The sequence below is a fragment of the Chiloscyllium punctatum genome, chromosome 34 (assembly GCF_047496795.1).
Source record: "Chiloscyllium punctatum isolate Juve2018m chromosome 34, sChiPun1.3, whole genome shotgun sequence".
NCBI lineage: Eukaryota > Metazoa > Chordata > Chondrichthyes > Orectolobiformes > Hemiscylliidae > Chiloscyllium > Chiloscyllium punctatum.
In genome coordinates, this window is record NC_092772.1 from 52,459,588 (window position 1) to 52,485,933 (window position 26,346).

Below are 26,346 nucleotides of genomic sequence, written 5' to 3' on the forward strand. Positions count from 1 at the left end.
GAAGGTGATAGGTCAGGGAGGAGGGTGGTGTGGATAGGTGGAAAAGGAGATAGGCAGGTAGGACAAGTCATGGGGACAGTGCTGAGCTGGAAGGTTGGAACTGCGGTGAGGTGGGGGAAGGGGAAATGAGGAGACTGTTGAAGTCCACATTGATGCCCTGGGGTTGAAGTGTTCCGAGGCGGAAGATGAGGCGTTCTTCCTCCAGGCGTCTGGTGGTGAGGGAGCGGCGGTGAAGGAGGCCCAGGACCGCCATGTCCTCGGCAGAGTGGGAGAGGGAGTTGAAATGTTGGGCCACAGGGCGGTTTGGTTGATTGGTGTGGGTGTCGAATACCAATCCAGATGCCTTTTAAATGTTGTAACTGTACCAGCCTCCACCACTTCCTCTGGCAGCTCATTCCATACACGTACAACCCTCTGTGTGAAAAAGTTGCCACTTAGGTCCCTTTTAAATCTTTCCCCTCTTACCTTAAATAGAGCATAGAACAGACCATTCGGCCCACAATGTTGTGCCAAGGATTATTCCTAATCTAAAATAAAGGAACCTAATTTCCGCACTCCTCAACTCACTGCTATCCATGTGCAGTTCCAGCAGTCACTTAAATGTCCCTAATGACTCTGCTTCCACCACCACCACGAGCAACACATTCCATGCGTTCACAACCCTCTGCATAAAGAGTTTACCTCTGACGTGTCCTCTATACCTTCCTCCTAATATCTTAAAACTATGAATCTGAGTGCCAGTCAATCCTGCCCTGGGGAAATAGTCTCTGGCTATTGACTCTATCCATGCCTCTCATTACCTTGTATACCTCGATCTCCTCTCTTCCTCCTTCTATCCAGCGAAAAAGTCCGAGCTTAGTCAACCTTTCTTTGTAAGATAAGCCCTCCAGTCCAGGCAGTATCCTGGTAAACCTTCTTTGCATTCTCTCCAAAGCCTGTGTATCTTTCCTATAGTAGGGCGACCAGAACTGGACACAAGTGTGGTCTCATCAGGGTCTCATAGACCTGCAGCAAAACCTCACGGCTCTTAAACCCGATCCCCCTGTTAATGAAAGCCAAAACACCATATGCTATCTTAACAACCCTATCCACTTGGGTGGCAAGTGGGATCTATGCACTTGAACACCAAGATCTCTCTGTTCCTCCACACTACAAAGGATCCTGTCTTTAATCCTACATTCAGCATTCATGTTCGGCCTTCCAAAATGCATCACTTCGCATTTATCCAGGTTGAACTCCATCTGCCACTTCTCAGCCCAGCTCTGCATCCTGTCTATGATGCGCTGCAGCCTGCAACAGCCCTCGATACTATCAACGACACCGCCAGCCTTTGCGTCAATGGCAAATTTACTAACCCACCCCTCAACCTCCTCATCCAAGTCATTTATAAAAATTACAAAGTGCAGAGGCCTAAGAACTGAGCCCTGCGGGACCCCACTCAACACTGACCTCCAGGCAGAATACTTTCCATCTACAACCACTGTCAGCCAACCAATTCTGAATCCAGACAGTCAATTCTCCCTGTCTCCCATACCTCCTGACTTTATGAATGAGCCGACCATGGGGATCCTTATCGAATGCCTTGCTGAAGTCCATATACACCAGATCCACTGCTCGGCTTTCGTCAGCCTGCCTCGACACCTCCTCAAAAAACTCTGCAAGATTTGTGAGGCATGACCTGCCCCTCACAAAGCCAGGCTGACTGCCTTTAATCACACTATGCTTTCAAAATAGTAATAAATCCTATCCCTCAGAATTCTTTCCAAAACCTTTCCAAAATCTATGTCCTCCAGTTCTGGACACCCTCCACCACAGAGAAGAAACCTTGTCTATTTATCCTATCCATGACCCTCGTGATTTTATGAACCTCTTTAGAAGTTCACCCCTCAGCCTCCGACACTCCAGGGAAAACAGCCCCAGCCTATTCAGCCTCTCTCTGTAGCTCAAACCCTCCAACCCTGGCCACATCCTTGTAAATCTTTTCTGAACCCTTTCAAGTTTCACAGCATCTTACAAATCACAGGGAGCCCAGAATTGAACCCAGTATTCCAAACGTGGCCTAACTAATGTCCTGTATAGCCACATCATGACCTCCCAACACCTATATTCAATGCTCTGACCCATAAAGGAAAGCATACCAAATGCCTTCTTCATTATTCTATACACTTGCGACTCCAGTTTCAAGGAGCTATGAACCTGCACACCAAGGTCTGTTGGTTCAGCAACACTCCCTAGGACCTTACCATTAAGTGTATAAGTCCTGCTCGGATTTGCTTTGTCAAAATGCAGCACCTCACATTTGTCTAAATTAAATTCCATCTGCCACTTCTCAGCCCATTGGCCCATCTGACCAAGATCCCGCTGTAATCTGAGGTAACCTTCTTCTCTGTCTGCTACACCTCCAATTTTGGTGTCATCATTACTAACTATACCGCCCATGTTCACATCCAAATCATTTATATAAATGATGAAAAATAGTGAACCCAGCACCGATCCTTGTGGCACTCCTCTGGTCACAAGCCTCCAGTTTGAAAAGCAGACCTCCACCACCTTCAAGCCAAGACATTGACTTTAAATCTGGGCTAGCAGTTTCTAGCCTGTGGTAAATCATACAGGTTCTGTTAAAAGTTGACTTCGATGGACTGTTTAAGATGGCTGCCACAGGTCACATGACTGCGGGCGCTGCAGGTTGGTGAAGCTTCCGGAAGCTTTGAAATGTGAAATGCTCTGGGCCTTCGTCCTTTTGGAATTTCACACCAGCCGTTCAGAGACAACCATAAAATGGCAACCACATCGGGATTGCAGACTTCCTGGCTCTTGGTATTGTCCGTGGATGAAGGGGAGTTAATGAACTCTGTTTTTGTGTCATGTTCTCCAATGTCCCTCCATTGAAGGCAGGGCCAATGGTTTGACCATGGATGGTGGAGGTCATGTCATTAACCTGTGTGGTCGATTGAATGTGTATCTACAGCCTGTTGTTGCGCGAGGTTAACCCACGGGTATTTTGACTGAGATTTATCACAGAGTGCTGACGGCCAGGTCAGCAGTCTGAAAACTTCCAAAAGTAGCACCATTGTCAACAGTGGACACCAGCTCTAACATTCAGCTCCTAGCCTGTTCCACAAGAACACAGGAGAAGGCCATTCAGCCCCCCTTCTCCAGCCTGTTCCACAAGAACACAGGAGAAGGCCATTCAGCCCCCCTTCTCCAGCCTGTTACACAGGAACAGGAGGCCATTCAGCCCCCACCCACCCAGGCCTGTTACACAGGAACAGGAGGCCATTCAGCCCCCACCTACCCGCAGCCTGTTGCACAGGAACAGGGTCCATTCAGCCCCCACCCACCCTAGCCTGTTACACAGGAACAGGAGGCCATTCAGCCCCCTCCTTCAGCCTGTTACACAGGAACAGGAGGCCATTCAGCCCCTCCTCCGGCCTGTTACACAGGAACAGGAGGCCATTCAGCCCCCACCTACCCCCAGCCTGTTGCACAGGAACAGGGGGCCATTCAGCCCCCACCTGCCCTAGCCTGTTACACAGGAACAGGAGGCCATTCAGCCCCCTCCTTCAGCCTGTTACACAGGAACAGGAGGCCATTCAGCCCCTCCTCCGGCCTGTTACACAGGAACAGGAGGCCGTTCAGCCCCCACCCCAACCTCCTCCAGCCTGTTACACAGGAACAGGAGGCCATTCAGCCCCCACTCCTCCAGCCTGTTATACAGCAACAGGAAGCCATTCAGTCCCCCACCTCCAGCCTGTTACACAGGAACAGGAGGCCACTCAGCCCCACCCTCCGACCTGTTAAACGGGAACTGGAAACCATTCAGTCCCCAAGCCCCAGCCTGTTACACAGGAACAGGAGAAGGTCTGTTACAGGGTCACAGATCCCACGCACTTGGTGGGGGGATATTTGGTGAATTGATTCCAAGAATACCAGACAATGGGAATTCTGACCTTTGCCCTGGAGTATTAGTGTCTGTGATTGCAGTGCACATTGATAAATACTAGAAGCTGTCATAAAAGCTCACAGAATTCCTCAGGGACTCATACCTCACCCTTATGCTATGCGAGCTAATGTAGTGTTCACAGTGTGATAGTGGGAGGTCATCTATCATGGCTCCTGCCGCTTGGTTGTGTTGTATGTTGCTGAGAAGCCTTGGGTTTTTTGTCCTTCTTGTATGTCAAGGGAAATCACGCAATCCTACCAGTTTCTCACAAGCATGCGTACCCCACTTGTTCACGTGTGCAATTCTGCTTCCCTGATCCGAAGCGAATGGAACAGCAATTCTTCTGTGTTAACCGAATCCATTATGTGTGCATTGGCGCCTCAATGATTGGCTGCTCAAATTCAAGATGTGGAGGAGGACTGTGTTGGACTGGGGTGGACCGAGTTAAAAATCACACAACACCAACAGGTTTATTTGGAAACACTAGATTTCGGAGCCACGCTCCTTCATCAGGTAGCTGCCTCTTGAAGGAGCAGCGCTCTGAAAGCTAGTGCTTCCAAATAAACCTGTTGGATTATAACCTAGTGTTGTGTGATTTTTAACTAGGCACAAGCACAAGGGGAAGATAAAAATAGCAGGAATTCAGTTGATGAAATTTTTTTTATTACATCTTTGGTTACAAGTGTGTACACACAGCAGGTAAGCAAACCTCGACAGATTTGAAACTGTAGTTTTCCTTCCAGGAGCGGGGATTTCTTACTGCAATTGTACAGGGAGAAACCGCACAGTTCATAGAATGCCTACAGTGTAGAAACAGGCCCCTTGAGCCCAGCACCAGTCCTCAGAAGAGTAACCCACCCATTCCCCATTATCCTATATTTACTCCTGACTAATGCATCTAGCCTACACCCCCCAGAACACTATGGACAATTTGATATGGCCAAATCACCTTTCCTGCACATCTTTGGACTGTGGGAGGAAACCCATGCAGAGACGGGGAGAATGCGCAAACTCCACACAGACAGTCGCCCGAGGCTGGAATTGAACCTGGGACCCTGGTGCTGTGAGGTAACCGTGCTAATCACTGAGCCATCACGCCTGGAGTACTGTGTGTGCAGTTTAGGGTCTCTGTATCTGAGGAAGGATGGTCTGGCGACGGAAGGAGAGCAGCGAATGTTTCCAAGACTGATTCCCGGGATGTCAGGGCTGACGGATGAAGAGAGACTGGATTGGCTAAGATTATATTCACTGGTGTTTCAAAGAACAAGAAGGGGAGTCTTATAGAAACCTACAAAAATTCTAACAGGCTAAGCAAGAATAAAAGCAGGAAGAATGTTCCATATGACCAGAGAGGTCACAGCTGAAGGATATGGGTAGGACTGAAATGAGGAGAAATGTCTTCACGCAGAGATTGGGGAGCCTGTGGAATTCTTGACTACAGAAAATGGTTGAGGCGAAAACAGTGAATATTTTCAAATATATAGACATTGTTCTTAAAGCTCAAAGGGTGGGAGAGTATGAGTACACAACAAGAACAGGGAACTGAGTTAGATGACCAAAAATACTGAATAGCACAGCAGACTTGAAAGGCCAAGTGGCCTAGAGTAGAAATTAGGCTATTCGGCCCATCGTGGCTCCTGTTTCCTAAGTTTCTATGAAAGGACTAATGAACCATTGGTAAGCCAGGAGAGTTTCACCCTCTGAAGGTTGTTTCTTTTACTGCCCAGTGAAAATTGTCACCTCATGTCATCATCAAGGAGCAGAGTCATCGATGGTCCCTCTCAAAGATGATTCCTCCTTCAGCAAAGCCAAACAATCACGGCAAGAGAGAGAGCAAGCGAGAGAGGGGCTGTCCGCACAGAGTCACCAACAATGCAGGGCTTCACAGTAATCAGAATCTCAAAAAAACCAAGATCTTCCCTCCATGCGTCATATGGGAACAGAGTCTAGATTTGGAGGAAGCAAAGGAGGAGTTCAGAAACAGCTCTGACTAATATCGTACACTGCTAGGTTAAACCTCACAAAAACACTTCACATGATCATGGCAATGCCAAGTCCACTCTTGGAGTTATTATCTGACTCTCCCAAACTTTTCATTAATGTCATGTCTTTTTTTTTACCAAACTCCTTACAGACAGAACAGTGAAGATCAACAGGAGGTTGAGGAACTACAAGACGATAAAACATAGGAGCAGAAATTTGGCCATTCGGCCTATCGTGGCTGACGGGTTTTTCAGCCCTATTCTCCCACCTTCTCTCAGTGACAATTAAGATCCCCTTAACAATCAAGAACCTGTTTATCTCAGTCTGAAATACACTCAATGAACTGGCCTCCACAATCTTCTGCGGCAGTGAATTCCACAGACTCACCGCTGAAGATGTTTCTCCTTATCTCCGCTCGAGAGGGTCTGCCCTTTACTCGAAGCCTGTGCCCTTGGGTTCTTGTCTCTCCTGTCAATGGAACCATCTTCCCAATGTCCATTCTATCCAGGTCAGTCAGCTTTTCAGTTAGATTCACCCCTCCCCTTCATCTTTCCAAACTCCATCGAGTATAGTCCCAGTGTCATCTAACGTTCCTCATGTGTTGAGCCTTTCATTCCTGGGACCATTCTCGTGAACCTCCTCTGGACCCACTCCAAGGGCCAGTGCAGCTAGAGCTTTTTTTTTAAGCAAAGGGGTCAGTACAAGCAGGACAATACTGCCCTCTCCTGTACAGTCTACTGAGTCAGAGGTGCAATGATGGACAGGTTTGGGACAGAGCTAGCACACTGACCTTCTTTCTTTCTGCAGGGAAAATAACATATCAGCAACGCGATCACAACTCCACAGGCGATTCCAACAGTTGGCCCGATGATACACCCTGCAGCACCAAATAGAAATGTTTGTGAATGGATAACAAGTGCAATGAGGGCAGGGTAACTCACTGGGCAATATTGAACAGATTCTGGATTAGTGGTGCTGGAAGAGCACAGCAGTTCAGGCAGCATCCAAGGAGCTTCAAAATAGACGTTTCGGGCAAAAGCCCTTCATCAGGAATAAAGGCAGTGAGCCTGAAGCGTGGAGAGATAAGCTAGAGGAGGGTGGGGGTGGGGAGAGAGTAGCATAGGGTACAATGGGTGAGTGGGGGAGGGGATGAAGGTGATAGGTCAGGGAGGAGAGGGTGGAGTGGATAGGTGGAAAAGGAGATAGGCAGGTCGGACAAGTCCGGACAAGTCAAGGAGACAGTGCTGAGCTGGAAGTTTAGAACTAGGATTAGGTGGGGGAAGGGGAAATGAGGAAAGAGCTTCAGGGCAGAGGAAATGACCTGGGAGTTTCAGTGGGAGAGGGAGTCCCTGAGATTCTTGTAGAGAGAGGAGGAAAACTTCTTCAAGGCAGGCATCCTTGCAAGAGGATTCGCAGTAGGGTTAAAATCAACGAGGTAAAAACAATGACTGCAGATGCTGGAAACCAGATTCTGGATTAGTGGTGCTGGAAGAGCACAGCAGTTCAGGCGGCATCCAAGGAGCAGGAAAATCGACGTTTCGGGCAAAAGCCCTTCATCAGGAATACAGGCAGAGAGCCTGAAGGTTGGAGAGATAAGTGAGAGGAGGGTGGGGGTGGGGAGAACGTAGCATAAAGTACAATAGGTGAGTGGGGGAGGGGATGAAGGTGATAGGTCAGGGAGGAGGGTGGTGTGGATAGGTGGAAAAGGAGATAGGCAGGTAGGACAAGTCATGGGGACAGTGCTGAGCTGGAAGGTTGGAACTGCGGTGAGGTGGGGGAAGGGGAAATGAGGAGACTGTTGAAGTCCACATTGATGCCCTGGGGTTGAAGTGTTCCGAGGCGGAAGATGAGGCGTTCTTCCTCCAGGCGTCTGGTGGTGAGGGAGCGGCGGTGAAGGAGGCCCAGGACCTCCATGTCCTCGGCAGAGTGGGAGGGGGAGTTGAAATGTTGGGCCACAGGGCGGTTTGGTTGATTGGTGTGGGTGTCGAATACCAATCCAGATGCCTTTTAAATGTTGTAACTGTACCAGCCTCCACCACTTCCTCTGGCAGCTCATTCCATACACGTACAACCCTCTGTGTGAAAAAGTTGCCACTTAGGTCCCTTTTAAATCTTTCCCCTCTTACCTTAAATAGAGCATAGAACAGACCGTTCGGCCCACAATGTTGTGCCAAGGATTATTCCTAATCTAAAATAAAGGAACCTAATTTCCGCACTCCTCAACTCACTGCTATCCATGTGCATGTCCAGCAGTCACTTAAATGTCCCTAATGACTCTGCTTCCACCACCACCACGAGCAACACATTCCATGCATTCACAACCCTCTGCATAAAGAGTTTACCTCTGACGTGTCCTCTATACCTTCCTCCTAATATCTTAAAACTATGAATCTGAGTGCCAGTCAATCCTGCCCTGGGGAAATAGTCTCTGGCTATTGACTCTATCCATGCCTCTCATTACCTTGTATACCTCGATCTCCTCTCTTCCTCCTTCTATCCAGCGAAAAAGTCCGAGCTTAGTCAACCTTTCTTTGTAAGATAAGCCCTCCAGTCCAGGCAGTATCCTGGTAAACCTTCTTTGCATTCTCTCCAAAGCCTGTGTATCTTTCCTATAGTAGGGCGACCAGAACTGGACACAAGTGTGGTCTCATCAGGGTCTCATAGACCTGCAGCAAAACCTCACGGCTCTTAAACCCGATCCCCCTGTTAATGAAAGCCAAAACACCATATGCTATCTTAACAACCCTATCCACTTGGGTGGCAAGTGGGATCTATGCACTTGAACACCAAGATCTCTCTGTTCCTCCACACTACAAAGGATCCTGTCTTTAATCCTACATTCAGCATTCATGTTCGGCCTTCCAAAATGCATCACTTCGCATTTATCCAGGTTGAACTCCATCTGCCACATCTCAGCCCAGCTCTGCATCCTGTCTATGACGCGCTGCAGCCTGCAACAGCCCTCGATACTATCAACGACACCGCCAACCTTTGTGTCATTGGCAAATTTACTAACCCACCCCTCAACCTCCTCATCCAAGTCATTTATAAAAATTACAAAGCACAGAGGCCCAAGAACTGAGCCCTGCGGGACCCCACTCAACACTGACCTCCAGGCAGAATACTTTCCATCTACAACCACTGTCAGCCAACCAATTCTGAATCCAGACAGTCAATTCTCCCTGTCTCCCATACCTCCTGACTTTATGAATGAGCCGACCATGGGGATCCTTATCGAATGCCTTGCTGAAGTCCATATACACCAGATCCACTGCTCGGCTTTCGTCAGCCTGCCTCGACACCTCCTCAAAAAACTCCGCAAGATTTGTGAGGCATGACCTGCCCCTCACAAAGCCATGCTGACTGCCTTTAATCACGCTATGCTTTCAAAATAGTAATAAATCCTATCCCTCAGAATTCTTTCCAAAACCTTTCCAAAATCTATGTCCTCCAGTTCTGGACACCCTCCACCACAGAGAAGAAACCTTGTCTATTTATCCTATCCATGACCCTCGTGATTTTATGAACCTCTTTAGAAGTTCACCCCTCAGCCTCCGACACTCCAGGGAAAACAGCCCCAGCCTATTCAGCCTCTCTCTGTAGCTCAAACCCTCCAACCCTGGCCACATCCTTGTAAATCTTTTCTGAACCCTTTCAAGTTTCACAGCATCTTACAAATCACAGGGAGCCCAGAATTGAACCCAGTATTCCAAACGTGGCCGAACTAATGTCCTGTATAGCCACATCATGACCTCCCAACACCTATATTCAATGCTCTGACCCATAAAGGAAAGCATACCAAATGCCTTCTTCATTATTCTATACACTTGCGACTCCAGTTTCAAGGAGCTATGAACCTGCACACCAAGGTCTGTTGGTTCAGCAACACTCCCTAGGACCTTACCATTAAGTGTATAAGTCCTGCTCGGATTTGCTTTGTCAAAATGCAGCACCTCACATTTGTCTAAATTAAATTCCATCTGCCACTTCTCAGCCCATTGGCCCATCTGACCAAGATCCCGCTGTAATCTGAGGTAACCTTCTTCTCTGTCTGCTACACCTCCAATTTTGGTGTCATCATTACTAACTATACCGCCCATGTTCACATCCAAATCATTTATATAAATGATGAAAAATAGTGAACCCAGCACCGATCCTTGTGGCACTCCTCTGGTCACAAGCCTCCAGTTTGAAAAGCAGACCTCCACCACCTTCAAGCCAAGACATTGACTTTAAATCTGGGCTAGCAGTTTCTAGCCTGTGGTAAATCATACAGGTTCTGTTAAAAGTTGACTTCGATGGACTGTTTAAGATGGCTGCCACAGGTCACATGACTGCGGGCGCTGCAGGTTGGTGAAGCTTCCGGAAGCTTTGAAATGTGGATGACAGCCGAAATGCTCTAGGCCTTCGTCCTTTTGGAATTTCACACCAGCCGTTCAGAGACAACCATAAAATGGCAACCACATCGGGATTGCAGACTTCCTGGCTCTTGGTATTGTCCGTGGATGAAGGGGAGTTAATGAACTCTGTTTTTGTGTCATGTTCTCCAATGTCCCTCCATTGAAGGCAGGGCCAATGGTTTGACCATGGATGGTGGAGGTCATGTCATTAACCTGTGTGGTCGATTGAATGTGTATCTACAGCCAGTTGTTGCGCGAGCTTAACCCACGGGTATTTTGACTGAGATTTATCACAGAGTGCTGACGGCCGGGTCAGCAGTCTGAAAACTTCCAAAAGTAGCACCATTGTCAACAGTGGACACCAGCTCTAACATTCAGCTCCTAGCCTGTTCCACAAGAACACAGGAGAAGGCCATTCAGCCCCCCTTCTCCAGCCTGTACACAGGAACGGAAGGCCATTCAGCCCCCACCCACCCCCAGCCTGTTGCACAGGAACAGGAGGCCATTCAGCCCCTCCTCCAGCCTGTTACACAGGAACAGGAGGCCGTTCAGCCCCCACCCCAACCTCCTCCAGCCTGTTACACAGGAACAGGAGGCCATTCAGCCCCCACTCCTCCAGCCTGTTATACAGCAACAGGAAGCCATTCAGTCCCCCACCTCCAGCATGTTACACAGGAACAGGAGGCCACTCAGCCCCACCCTCCGACCTGTTAAACTGGAACTGGAAACCATTCAGTCCCCAAGCCCCAGCCTGTTACACAGGAACAGGAGAAGGTCTGTTACAGGGTCACAGATCCCACGCACTTGGTGGGGGGATATTTGGTGAATTGATTCCAAGAATACCAGACAATGGGAATTCTGACCTTTGCCCTGGAGTATTAGTGTCTGTGATTGCAGTGCACATTGATAAATACTAGAAGCTGTCATAAAAGCTCACAGAATTCCTCAGGGACTCATACCTCACCCTTATGCTATGCGAGCTAATGTAGTGTTCACAGTGTGATAGTGGGAGGTCATCTATCATGGCTCCTGCCGCTTGGTTGTGTTGTATGTTGCTGAGAAGCCTTAGGTTTTTTGTCCTTGTATGTCAAGGGAAATCACGCAATCCTACCAGTTTCTCACAAGCATGCGTACCCCACTTGTTCACGTGTGCAATTCTGCTTCCCTGATCCGAAGCGAATGGAACAGCAATTCTTCTGTGTTAACCGAATCCATTATGTGTGCATTGGCGCCTCAATGATTGGCTGCTCAAATTCAAGATGTGGAGGAGGACTGTGTTGGACTGGGGTGGACCGAGTTAAAAATCACACAACACCAACAGGTTTATTTGGAAACACTAGATTTCGGAGTCACGCTCCTTCATCAGGTAGCTGCCTCTTGAAGGAGCAGCGCTCTGAAAGCTAGTGCTTCCAAATAAACCTGTTGGATTATAACCTAGTGTTGTGTGATTTTTAACTAGGCACAAGCACAAGGGGAAGATAAAAATAGCAGGAATTCAGTTGATGAAATTTTTTTTATTACATCTTTGGTTACAAGTGTGTACACACAGCAGGTAAGCAAACCTCGACAGATTTGAAACTGTAGTTTTCCTTCCAGGAGCGGGGATTTCTTACTGCAATTGTACAGGGAGAAACCGCACAGTTCATAGAATGCCTACAGTGTAGAAACAGGCCCCTTGAGCCCAGCACCAGTCCTCAGAAGAGTAACCCACCCATTCCCCATTATCCTATATTTACTCCTGACTAATGCATCTAGCCTACACCCCCCAGAACACTATGGTCAATTTAATATGGCCAAATCACCTTTCCTGCACATCTTTGGACTGTGGGAGGAAACCCATGCAGAGACGGGGAGAATGCGCAAACTCCACACAGACAGTCGCCCGAGGCTGGAATTGAACCTGGGACCCTGGTGCTGTGAGGTAACCGTGCTAATCACTGAGCCATCACGCCTGGAGTACTGTGTGTGCAGTTTAGGGTCTCTGTATCTGAGGAAGGATGGTCTGGCGACGGAAGGAGAGCAGCGAATGTTTCCAAGACTGATTCCCGGGATGTCAGGGCTGACGGATGAAGAGAGACTGGATTGGCTAAGATTATATTCACTGGTGTTTCAAAGAACAAGAAGGGGAGTCTTATAGAAACCTACAAAAATTCTAACAGGCTAAGCAAGAATAAAAGCAGGAAGAATGTTCCATATGACCAGAGAGGTCACAGCTGAAGGATATGGGTAGGACTGAAATGAGGAGAAATGTCTTCACGCAGAGATTGGGGAGCCTGTGGAATTCTTGACTACAGAAAATGGTTGAGGCGAAAACAGTGAATATTTTCAAATATATAGACATTGTTCTTAAAGCTCAAAGGGTGGGAGAGTATGAGTACACAACAAGAACAGGGAACTGAGTTAGATGACCAAAAATACTGAATAGCACAGCAGACTTGAAAGGCCAAGTGGCCTAGAGTAGAAATTAGGCTATTCGGCCCATCGTGGCTCCTGTTTCCTAAGTTTCTATGAAAGGACTAATGAACCATTGGTAAGCCAGGAGAGTTTCACCCTCTGAAGGTTGTTTCTTTTACTGCCCAGTGAAAATTGTCACCTCATGTCATCATCAAGGAGCAGAGTCATCGATGGTCCCTCTCAAAGATGATTCCTCCTTCAGCAAAGCCAAACAATCACGGCAAGAGAGAGAGCAAGCGAGAGAGGGACTGTCCGCACAGAGTCACCAACAATGCAGGGCTTCACAGTAATCAGAATCTCAAAAAAACCAAGATCTTCCCTCCATGCGTCATATGGGAACAGAGTCTAGATTTGGAGGAAGCAAAGGAGGAGTTCAGAAACAGCTCTGACTAATATCGTACACTGCTAGGTTAAACCTCACAAAAACACTTCACATGATCATGGCAATGCCAAGTCCACTCTTGGAGTTATTATCTGACTCTCCCAAACTTTTCATTAATGTCATGTCTTTTTTTTTACCAAACTCCTTACAGACAGAACAGTGAAGATCAACAGGAGGTTGAGGAACTACAAGACGATAAAACATAGGAGCAGAAATTTGGCCATTCGGCCTATCGTGGCTGACGGGTTTTTCAGCCCTATTCTCCCACCTTCTCCCAGTGACAATTAAGATCCCCTTAACAATCAAGAACCTGTTTATCTCAGTCTGAAATACACTCAATGAACTGGCCTCCACAATCTTCTGCGGCAGTGAATTCCACAGACTCACCGCTGAAGATGTTTCTCCTTATCTCCGCTCGAGAGGGTCTGCCCTTTACTCGAAGCCTGTGCCCTTGGGTTCTTGTCTCTCCTGTCAATGGAACCATCTTCCCAATGTCCATTCTATCCAGGTCAGTAAGCTTTTCAGTTGGATTCACCCCTCCCCTTCATCTTTCCAAACTCCATCGAGTATAGTCCCAGTGTCATCTAACGTTCCTCATCTAACGTTGAGCCTTTCATTCCTGGGACCATTCTCGTGAACCTCCTCTGGACCCACTCCAAGGGCCAGTGCAGCTAGAGCTTTTTTTTTAAGCAAAGAGGTCAGTACAACCAGGACAAAACTGCCCTCTCCTGTACAGTCTACTGAGTCAGAGGTGCAATGATGGACAGGTTTGGGACAGAGCTAGCACACTGACCTTCTTTCTTTCTGCAAAGAAAATAACATATCAGCAACGCGATCACAACTCCACAGGCGATTCCAACAGTTGGCCCGATGATACACCCTGCAGCACCAAATAGAAATGTTTGTGAATGGATAACAAGTGCAATGAGGGCAGGGTAACTCACTGGGCAATATTGAACAGATTCTGGATTAGTGGTGCTGGAAGAGCACAGCAGTTCAGGCAGCATCCAAGGAGCTTCGAAATCGACGTTTCGGGCAAAAACCCTTCATCAGGAATAAAGGCAGTGAGCCTGAAACATGGAGAGATAAGCTAGAGGAGGGTGGGGGTGGGGAGAAAGTAGCATAGAGTACAATGGGTGAGTGGGGGAGGGGATGAAGGTGATAGGTCAGGGAGGAGAGGGTGGAGTGGATAGGTGGAAAAGGAGATAGGCAGGTCGGACAAGTCCGGACAAGTCAAGGAGACAGTGCTGAGCTGGAAGTTTAGAACTAGGGTGAGGTGGGGGAAGGGGAAATGAGGAAAGAGCTTCAGGGCAGAGGAAATGACCTGGGAGTTTCAGTGGGAGAAGGAGTCCCTGAGATTCTTGTAGAGAGAGGAGGAAATCTTCTTCAAGGCAGGCATCCTTGCAAGAGGATTCGCAGTAGGGTTAAAATCAACGAGGTAAAAATGATGACTGCAGATGCTGGAAACCAGATTCTGGATTAGTGGTGCTGGAAGAGCACAGCAGTTCAGGCAGCATCCGAGGAGCAGGAAAATCGACGTTTCGGGCAAAAGCCCTTCATCAGGAATACAGGCAGAGAGCCTGAAGGTTGGAGAGATAAGTGAGAGGAGGGTGGGGGTGGGGAGAACGTAGCATAAAGTACAATAGGTGAGTGGGGGAGGGGATGAAGGTGATAGGTCAGGGAGGAGGGTGGTGTGGATAGGTGGAAAAGGAGATAGGCAGGTAGGACAAGTCATGGGGACAGTGCTGAGCTGGAAGGTTGGAACTGCGGTGAGGTGGGGGAAGGGGAAATGAGGAGACTGTTGAAGTCCACATTGATGCCCTGGGGTTGAAGTGTTCCGAGGCGGAAGATGAGGCGTTCTTCCTCCAGGCGTCTGGTGGTGAGGGAGCGGCGGTGAAGGAGGCCCAGGACCGCCATGTCCTTGGCAGAGTGGGAGAGGGAGTTGAAATGTTGGGCCACGGGGCGGTTTGGTTGATTGGTGTGGGTGTCGAATACCAATCCAGATGCCTTTTAAATGTTGTAACTGTACCAGCCTCCACCACTTCCTCTGGCAGCTCATTCCATACACGTACAACCCTCTGTGTGAAAAAGTTGCCACTTAGGTCCCTTTTAAATCTTTCCCCTCTTACCTTAAATAGAGCATAGAACAGACCGTTCGGCCCACAATGTTGTGCCAAGGATTATTCCTAATCTAAAATAAAGGAACCTAATTTCCGCACTCCTCAACTCACTGCTATCCATGTGCAGTTCCAGCAGTCACTTAAATGTCCCTAATGACTCTGCTTCCACCACCACCACGAGCAACACATTCCATGCGTTCACAACCCTCTGCATAAAGAGTTTACCTCTGACGTGTCCTCTATACCTTCCTCCTAATATCTTAAAACTATGAATCTGAGTGCCAGTCAATCCTGCCCTGGGGAAATAGTCTCTGGCTATTGACTCTATCCATGCCTCTCATTACCTTGTATACCTCGATCTCCTCTCTTCCTCCTTCTATCCAGCGAAAAAGTCCGAGCTTAGTCAACCTTTCTTTGTAAGATAAGCCCTCCAGTCCAGGCAGTATCCTGGTAAACCTTCTTTGCATTCTCTCCAAAGCCTGTGTATCTTTCCTATAGTAGGGCGACCAGAACTGGACACAAGTGTGGTCTCATCAGGGTCTCATAGACCTGCAGCAAAACCTCACGGCTCTTAAACCCGATCCCCCTGTTAATGAAAGCCAAAACACCATATGCTATCTTAACAACCCTATCCACTTGGGTGGCAAGTGGGATCTATGCACTTGAACACCAAGATCTCTCTGTTCCTCCACACTACAAAGGATCCTGTCTTTAATCCTACATTCAGCATTCATGTTCGGCCTTCCAAAATGCATCACTTCGCATTTATCCAGGTTGAACTCCATCTGCCACTTCTCAGCCCAGCTCTGCATCCTGTCTATGATGCGCTGCAGCCTGCAACAGCCCTCGATACTATCAACGACACCGCCAGCCTTTGCGTCAATGGCAAATTTACTAACCCACCCCTCAACCTCCTCATCCAAGTCATTTATAAAAATTACAAAGTGCAGAGGCCTAAGAACTGAGCCCTGCGGGACCCCACTCAACACTGACCTCCAGGCAGAATACTTTCCATCTACAACCACTGTCAGCCAACCAATTCTGAATCCAGACAGTCAATTCTCCCTGTCTCCCATACCTCCTGACTTTATGAATGAGCCGACCATGGGGATCCTTATCGAATGCCTTGCTGAAGTCCATATACACCAGATCCACTGCTCGGCTTTCATCAGCCTGCCTCGACACCTCCTCAAAAAACTCTGCAAGATTTGTGAGGCATGACCTGCCCCTCACAAAGCCAGGCTGACTGCCTTTAATCACACTATGCTTTCAAAATAGTAATAAATCCTATCCCTCAGAATTCTTTCCAAAACCTTTCCAAAATCTATGTCCTCCAGTTCTGGACACCCTCCACCACAGAGAAGAAACCTTGTCTATTTATCCTATCCATGACCCTCGTGATTTTATGAACCTCTTTAGAAGTTCACCCCTCAGCCTCCGACACTCCAGGGAAAACAGCCCCAGCCTATTCAGCCTCTCTCTGTAGCTCAAACCCTCCAACCCTGGCCACATCCTTGTAAATCTTTTCTGAACCCTTTCAAGTTTCACAGCATCTTACAAATCACAGGGAGCCCAGAATTGAACCCAGTATTCCAAACGTGGCCTAACTAATGTCCTGTATAGCCACATCATGACCTCCCAACACCTATATTCAATGCTCTGACCCATAAAGGAAAGCATACCAAATGCCTTCTTCATTATTCTATACACTTGCGACTCCAGTTTCAAGGAGCTATGAACCTGCACTCCAAGGTCTGTTGGTTCAGCAACACTCCCTAGGACCTTACCATTAAGTGTATAAGTCCTGCTCGGATTTGCTTTGTCAAAATGCAGCACCTCACATTTGTCTAAATTAAATTCCATCTGCCACTTCTCAGCCCATTGGCCCATCTGACCAAGATCCCGCTGTAATCTGAGGTAACCTTCTTCTCTGTCTGCTACACCTCCAATTTTGGTGTCATCATTACTAACTATACCGCCCATGTTCACATCCAAATCATTTATATAAATGATGAAAAATAGTGAACCCAGCACCGATCCTTGTGGCACTCCTCTGGTCACAGGCCTCCAGTTTGAAAAGCAGACCTCCACCACCTTCAAGCCAAGACATTGACTTGAAATCTGGGCTAGCAGTTTCTAGCCTGTGGTAAATCATACAGGTTCTGTTAAAAGTTGACTTCGATGGACTGTTTAAGATGGCTGCCACAGGTCACATGACTGCGGGCGCTGCAGGTTGGTGAAGCTTCCGGAAGCTTTGAAATGTGGATGACAGCCGAAATGCTCTGGGCCTTCGTCCTTTTGGAATTTCACACCAGCCATTCAGAGACAACCATAAAATGGCAACCACATCGGGATTGCAGACTTCCTGGCTCTTGGTATTGTCCGTGGATGAAGGGGAGTTAATGAACTCTGTTTTTGTGTCATGTTCTCCAATGTCCCTCCATTGAAGGCAGGGCCAATGGTTTGACCATGGATGGTGGAGGTCATGTCATTAACCTGTGTGGTCGATTGAATGTGTATCTACAGCCTGTTGTTGCGCGAGCTTAACCCACGGGTATTTTGACTGAGATTTATCACAGAGTGCTGACGGCCAGGTCAGCAGTCTGAAAACTTCCAAAAGTAGCACCATTGTCAACAGTGGACACCAGCTCTAACATTCAGCTCCTAGCCTGTTCCACTAGAACACAGGAGAAGGCCATTCAGCCCCCCTTCTCCAGCCTGTTCCACAAGAACACAGGAGAAGGCCATTCAGCCCCCCTTCTCCAGCCTGTTACACAGGAACAGGAGGCCATTCAGCCCCCACCCACCCAGGCCTGTTACACAGGAACAGGAGGCCATTCAGCCCCCACCTCCCCGCAGCCTGTTGCACAGGAACAGGGTCCATTCAGCCCCCACCCACCCTAGCCTGTTACACAGGAACAGGAGGCCATTCAGCCCCCTCCTTCAGCCTGTTACACAGGAACAGGAGGCCATTCAGCCCCTCCTCCAGCCTGTTACACAGGAACAGGAGGCCATTCAGCCCCCACCTACCCCCAGCCTGTTGCACAGGAACAGGGGGCCATTCAGCCCCCACCTGCCCTAGCCTGTTACACAGGAACAGGAGGCCATTCAGCCCCCTCCTTCAGCCTGTTACACAGGAACAGGAGGCCATTCAGCCCCTCCTCCGGCCTGTTACACAGGAACAGGAGGCCGTTCAGCCCCCACCCCAACCTCCTCCAGCCTGTTACACAGGAACAGGAGGCCATTCAGCCCCCACTCCTCCAGCCTGTTATACAGCAACAGGAAGCCATTCAGTCCCCCACCTCCAGCCTGTTACACAGGAACAGGAGGCCACTCAGCCCCACCCTCCGACCTGTTAAACTGGAACTGGAAACCATTCAGTCCCCAAGCCCCAGCCTGTTACACAGGAACAGGAGAAGGTCTGTTACAGGGTCACAGATCCCACGCACTTGGTGGGGGGATATTTGGTGAATTGATTCCAAGAATACCAGACAATGGGAATTCTGACCTTTGCCCTGGAGTATTAGTGTCTGTGATTGCAGTGCACATTGATAAATACTAGAAGCTGTCATAAAAGCTCACAGAATTCCTCAGGGACTCATACCTCACCCTTATGCTATGCGAGCTAATGTAGTGTTCACAGTGTGATAGTGGGAGGTCATCTATCATGGCTCCTGCCGCTTGGTTGTGTTGTATGTTGCTGAGAAGCCTTAGGTTTTTTATCCTTGTATGTCAAGGGAAATCACGCAATCCTACCAGTTTCTCACAAGCATGCGTACCCCACTTGTTCACGTGTGCAATTCTGCTTCCCTGATCCGAAGCGAATGGAACAGCAATTCTTCTGTGTTAACCGAATCCATTATGTGTGCATTGGCGCCTCAATGATTGGCTGCTCAAATTCAAGATGTGGAGGAGGACTGTGTTGGACTGGGGTGGACCGAGTTAAAAATCACACAACACCAACAGGTTTATTTGGAAACACTAGATTTCGGAGCCACGCTCCTTCATCAGGTAGCTGCCTCTTGAAGGAGCAGCGCTCTGAAAGCTAGTGCTTCCAAATAAACCTGTTGGATTATAACCTAGTGTTGTGTGATTTTTAACTAGGCACAAGCACAAGGGGAAGATAAAAATAGCAGGAATTCAGTTGATGAAATTTTTTTTATTACATCTTTGGTTACAAGTGTGTACACACAGCAGGTAAGCAAACCTCGACAGATTTGAAACTGTAGTTTTCCTTCCAGGAGCGGGGATTTCTTACTGCAATTGTACAGGGAGAAACCGCACAGTTCATAGAATGCCTACAGTGTAGAAACAGGCCCCTTGAGCCCAGCACCAGTCCTCAGAAGAGTAACCCACCCATTCCCCATTATCCTATATTTACTCCTGACTAATGCATCTAGCCTACACCCCCCAGAACACTATGGACAATTTGATATGGCCAAATCACCTTTCCTGCACATCTTTGGACTGTGGGAGGAAACCCATGCAGAGACGGGGAGAATGCGCAAACTCCACACAGACAGTCGCCCGAGGCTGGAATTGAACCTGGGACCCTGGTGCTGTGAGGTAACCGTGCTAATCACTGAGCCATCACGCCTGGAGTACTGTGTGTGCAGTTTAGGGTCTCTGTATCTGAGGAAGGATGGTCTGGCGACGGAAGGAGAGCAGCGAATGTTTCCAAGACTGATTCCCGGGATGTCAGGGCTGACGGATGAAGAGAGACTGGATTGGCTAAGATTATATTCACTGGTGTTTCAAAGAACAAGAAGGGGAGTCTTATAGAAACCTACAAAAATTCTAACAGGCTAAGCAAGAATAAAAGCAGGAAGAATGTTCCATATGACCAGAGAGGTCACAGCTGAAGGATATGGGTAGGACTGAAATGAGGAGAAATGTCTTCACGCAGAGATTGGGCAGCCTGTGGAATTCTTGACTACAGAAAATGGTTGAGGCGAAAACATTGAATATTTTCAAATATATAGACACTGTTCTTAAAGCTCAAAGGGTGGGAGAGTATGAGTACACAACAAGAACAGGGAACTGAGTTAGATGACCAAAAATACTGAATAGCACAGCAGACTTGAAAGGCCAAGTGGCCTAGAGTAGAAATTAGGCTATTCGGCCCATCGTGGCTCCTGTTTCCTAAGTTTCTATGAAAGGACTAATGAACCATTGGTAAGCCAGGAGAGTTTCACCCTCTGAAGGTTGTTTCTTTTACTGCCCAGTGAAAATTGTCACCTCATGTCATCATCAAGGAGCAGAGTCATCGATGGTCCCTCTCAAAGATGATTCCTCCTTCAGCAAAGCCAAACAATCACGGCAAGAGAGAGAGCAAGCGAGAGAGGGACTGTCCGCACAGAGTCACCAACAATGCAGGGCTTCACAGTAATCAGAATCTCAAAAAAACCAAGATCTTCCCTCCATGCGTCATATGGGAACAGAGTCTAGATTTGGAGGAAGCAAAGGAGGAGTTCAGAAACAGCTCTGACTAATATCGTACACTGCTAGGTTAAACCTCACAAAAACACTTCACATGATCATGGCAATGCCAAGTCCACTCTTGGAGTTATTATCTGACTCTCCCAAACTTTTCATTAATGTCATGTCTTTTTTTTTACCAAACTCCTTACAGACAGAACAGTGAAGATCAACAGGAGGTTGAGGAACTACAAGACGATAAAACATAGGAGCAGAAATTTGGCCATTCGGCCTATCATGGCTGACGGGTTTTTCAGCCCTATTCTCCCACCTTCTCCCAGTGACAATTAAGATCCCCTTAACAATCAAGAACCTGTTTATCTCAGTCTGAAATACACACAATGAACTGGCCTCCACAATCTTCTGCGGCAGTGAATTCCACAGACTCACCGCTGAAGATGTTTCTCCTTATCTCCGCTCGAGAGGGTCTGCCCTTTACTCGAAGCCTGTGCCCTTGGGTTCTTGTCTCTCCTGTCAATGGAACCATCTTCCCAATGTCCATTCTATCCAGGTCAGTCAGCTTTTCAGTTAGATTCACCCCTCCCATTCATCTTTCCAAACTCCATCGAGTATAGTCCCAGTGTCATCTAACGTTCCTCATGTGTTGAGCCTTTCATTCCTGGGACCATTCTCGTGAACCTCCTCTGGACCCACTCCAAGGGCCAGTGCAGCTAGAGCTTTTTTTTTAAGCAAAGGGGTCAGTACAACCAGGACAAAACTGCCCTCTCCTGTACAGTCTACTGAGTCAGAGATGCAATGATGGACAGGTTTGGGACAGAGCTAGCACACTGACCTTCTTTCTTTCTGCAGGGAAAATAACATATCAGCAACGCGATCACAACTCCACAGGCGATTCCAACAGTTGGCCCGATGATACACCCTGCAGCACCAAATAGAAATGTTTGTGAATGGATAACAAGTGCAATGAGGGCAGGGTAACTCACTGGGCAATATTGAACAGATTCTGGATTAGTGGTGCTGGAAGAGCACAGCAGTTCAGGTAGCATCCAAGGAGCTTCAAAATAGACGTTTCGGGCAAAAGCCCTTCATCAGGAATAAAGGCAGTGAGCCTGAAGCGTGGAGAGATAAGCTAGAGGAGGGTGGGGGTGGGGAGAGAGTAGCATAGAGTATAATGGGTGAGTGGGGGAGGGGATGAAGGTGATAGGTCAGGGAGGAGAGGGTGGAGTGGATAGGTGGAAAAGGAGATAGGCAGGTCGGACAAGTCCGGACAAGTCAAGGAGACAGTGCTGAGCTGGAAGTTTAGAACTAGGATTAGGTGGGGGAAGGGGAAATGAGGAAAGAGCTTCAGGGCAGAGGAAATGACCTGGGAGTTTCAGTGGGAGAGGGAGTCCCTGAGATTCTTGTAGAGAGAGGAGGAAAACTTCTTCAAGGCAGGCATCCTTGCAAGAGGATTCGCAGTAGGGTTAAAATCAACGAGGTAAAAACAATGACTGCAGATGCTGGAAACCAGATTCTGGATTAGTGGTGCTGGAAGAGCACAGCAGTTCAGGCAGCATCCGAGGAGCAGGAAAATCAACGTTTCGGGCAAAAGCCCTTCATCAGGAATACAGGCAGAGAGCCTGAAGGTTGGAGAGATAAGTGAGAGGAGGGTGGGGGTGGGGAGAACGTAGCATAAAGTACAATAGGTGAGTGGGGGAGGGGATGAAGGTGATAGGTCAGGGAGGAGGGTGGTGTGGATAGGTGGAAAAGGAGATAGGCAGGTAGGACAAGTCATGGGGACAGTGCTGAGCTGGAAGGTTGGAACTGCGGTGAGGTGGGGGAAGGGGAAATGAGGAGACTGTTGAAGTCCACATTGATGCCCTGGGGTTGAAGTGTTCCGAGGCGGAGGATGAGATGTTCTTCCTCCAGGCGTCGGGTGGTGAGGGAGCGGCGGTGAAGGAGGCCCAGGACCGCCATGTCCTCGGCAGAGTGGGAGAGGGAGTTGAAATGTTGGGCCACAGGGCGGTTTGGTTGATTGGTGTGGGTGTCGAATACCAATCCAGATGCCTTTTAAATGTTGTAACTGTACCAGCCTCCACCACTTCCTCTGGCAGCTCATTCCATACACGTACAACCCTCTGTGTGAAAAAGTTGCCACTTAGGTCCCTTTTAAATCTTTCCCCTCTTACCTTAAATAGAGCATAGAACAGACCGTTCGGCCCACAATGTTGTGCCAAGGATTATTCCTAATCTAAAATAAAGGAACCTAATTTCCGCACTCCTCAACTCACTGCTATCCATGTGCAGTTCCAGCAGTCACTTAAATGTCCCTAATGACTCTGCTTCCACCACCACCACTAGCAACACATTCCATGCGTTCACAACCCTCTGCATAAAGAGTTTACCTCTGGCGTGTCCTCTATACCTTCCTCCTAATATCTTAAAACTATGAATCTGAGTGCCAGTCAATCCTGCCCTGGGGAAATAGTCTCTGGCTATTGACTCTATCCATGCCTCTCATTACCTTGTATACCTCGATCTCCTCTCTTCCTCCTTCTATCCAGCGAAAAAGTCCGAGCTTAGTCAACCTTTCTTTGTAAGATAAGCCCTCCAGTCCAGGCAGTATCCTGGTAAACCTTCTTTGCATTCTCTCCAAAGCCTGTGTATCTTTCCTATAGTAGGGCGACCAGAACTGGACACAAGTGTGGTCTCATCAGGGTCCCATAGACCTGCAGCAAAACTTCACGGCTCTTAAACCCGATCCCCCTGTTAATGAAAGCCAAAACACCATATGCTATCTTAACAACCCTATCCACTTGGGTGGCAAGTGGGATCTATGCACTTGAACACCAAGATCTCTCTGTTCCTCCACACTACCAAGGATCCTGTCTTTAATCCTACATTCAGCATTCGTGTTCGGCCTTCCAAAATGCATCACTTCGCATTTATCCAGGTTGAACTCCATCTGCCACATCTCAGCCCAGCTCTGCATCCTGTCTATGACGCGCTGCAGCCTGCAACAGCCCTCGATACTATCAACGACACCTCCAACCTTTGCATCAATGGCAAATTTACTAACCCACCCCTCAACCTCCTCATCCAAGTCATTTATAAAAATTACAAAGTGCAGAGGCCCAAGAACTGAGCCCTGCGGGACCCCACTCAACACTGACCTCCAGGCAGAATACTTTCCATCTACAACCACTGTCAGCCAACCAATTCTGAATCCAGACAGTCAATTTTCCCTGTCTCCCATACCTCCTGACTTTATGAATGAGCCGACCATGGGGATCCTTATCGAATGCCTTGCTGAAGTCCATATACACCAGATCCACTGCTCGGCTTTCGTCAGCCTGCCTCGACACCTCCTCAAAAAACTCTGCAAGATTTGTGAGGCATGACCTGCCCCTCACAAAGCCAGGCTGACTGCCTTTAATCACACTATGCTTTCAAAATAGTAATAAATCCTATCCCTCAGAATTCTTTCCAAAACCTTTCCAAAATCTATGTCCTCCAGTTCTGGACACCCTCCACCACAGAGAAGAAACCTTGTCTATTTATCCTATCCATGCCCCTTGTGATTTTATGAACCTCTTTAGAAGTTCACCCCTCAGCCTCCGACACTCCAGGGAAAACAGCCCCAGCCTATTCAGCCTCTCTCTGTAGCTCAAACCCTCCAACCCTGGCAACATCCTTGTAAATCTTTTCTGAACCCTTTCAAGTTTCACAGCATCTTACAAATCACAGGGAGCCCAGAATTGAACCCAGTATTCCAAACGTGGCCGAACTAATGTCCTGTTTAGCCACATCATGACCTCCCAACACCTATATTCAATGCTCTGACCCATAAAGGAAAGCATACCAAATGCCTTCTTCATTATTCTATACACTTGCGACTCCAGTTTCAAGGAGCTATGAACCTGCACACCAAGGTCTGTTGGTTCAGCAACACTCCCTAGGACCTTACCATTAAGTGTATAAGTCCTGCTCGGATTTGCTTTGTCAAAATGCAGCACCTCACATTTGTCTAAATTAAATTCCATCTGCCACTTCTCAGCCCATTGGCCCATCTGACCAAGATCCCGCTGTAATCTGAGGTAACCTTCTTCTCTGTCTGCTACACCTCCAATTTTGGTGTCATCATTACTAACTATACCGCCCATGTTCACATCCCAATCATTTATATAAATGATGAAAAATAGTGAACCCAGCACCGATCCTTGTGGCACTCCTCTGGTCACAAGCCTCCAGTTTGAAAAGCAGACCTCCACCACCTTCAAGCCAAGACATTGACTTTAAATCTGGGCTAGCAGTTTCTAGCCTGTGGTAAATCATACAGGTTCTGTTAAAAGTTGACTTCGATGGACTGTTTAAGATGGCTGCCACAGGTCACATGACTGCGGGCGCTGCAGGTTGGTGAAGCTTCCGGAAGCTTTGAAATGTGGATGACAGCTGAAATGCTCTGGGCCTTCGTCCTTTTGGAATTTCACACCAGCCGTTCAGAGACAACCATAAAATGGCAACCACATCGGGATTGCAGACTTCCTGGCTCTTGGTATTGTCCGTGGATGAAGGGGAGTTAATGAACTCTGTTTTTGTGTCATGTTCTCCAATGTCCCTCCATTGAAGGCAGGGCCAATGGTTTGACCATGGATGGTGGAGGTCATGTCATTAACCTGTGTGGTCGATTGAATGTGTATCTACAGCCTGTTGTTGCGCGAGCTTAACCCACGGATATTTTGACTGAGATTTATCACAGAGTGCTGACAGCCGGGTCAGCAGTCTGAAAACTTCCAAAAGTAGCACCATTGTCAACAGTGGACACCAGCTCTAACATTCAGCTCCTAGCCTGTTCCACAAGAACACAGGAGAAGGCCATTCAGCCCCCCTTCTCCAGCCTGTACACAGGAACGGAAGGCCATTCAGCCCCCACCCACCCCCAGCCTGTTGCACAGGAACAGGAGGCCATTCAGCCCCTCCTCCAGCCTGTTACACAGGAACAGGAGGCCGTTCAGCCCCCACCCCAACCTCCTCCAGCCTGTTACACAGGAACAGGAGGCCATTCAGCCCCCACTCCTCCAGCCTGTTATACAGCAACAGGAAGCCATTCAGTCCCCCACCTCCAGCATGTTACACAGGAACAGGAGGCCACTCAGCCCCACCCTCCGACCTGTTAAACTGGAACTGGAAACCATTCAGTCCCCAAGCCCCAGCCTGTTACACAGGAACAGGAGAAGGTCTGTTACAGGGTCACAGATCCCACGCACTTGGTGGGGGGATATTTGGTGAATTGATTCCAAGAATACCAGACAATGGGAATTCTGACCTTTGCCCTGGAGTATTAGTGTCTGTGATTGCAGTGCACATTGATAAATACTAGAAGCTGTCATAAAAGCTCACAGAATTCCTCAGGGACTCATACCTCACCCTTATGCTATGCGAGCTAATGTAGTGTTCACAGTGTGATAGTGGGAGGTCATCTATCATGGCTCCTGCCGCTTGGTTGTGTTGTATGTTGCTGAGAAGCCTTAGGTTTTTTGTCCTTGTATGTCAAGGGAAATCACGCAATCCTACCAGTTTCTCACAAGCATGCGTACCCCACTTGTTCACGTGTGCAATTCTGCTTCCCTGATCCGAAGCGAA

The 26,346-nt window shown here is 48.2% G+C and overlaps 1 long non-coding RNA gene across 1 annotated transcript; it reads right to left on the reverse strand.

Moving 5' to 3' along the window:
- Nucleotides 1-19,424: 19,424 nt before the first annotated feature.
- LOC140459012 (uncharacterized) lies at nucleotides 19,425-21,707 on the reverse strand. The gene is made up of 2 exons (XR_011953820.1): nucleotides 21,557-21,707; nucleotides 19,425-20,729 (listed from the first exon to the last, which is right to left on the reverse strand). It is a non-coding gene; the product is annotated as an uncharacterized lncRNA (long non-coding RNA).
- Nucleotides 21,708-26,346: the final 4,639 nt, after the last annotated feature.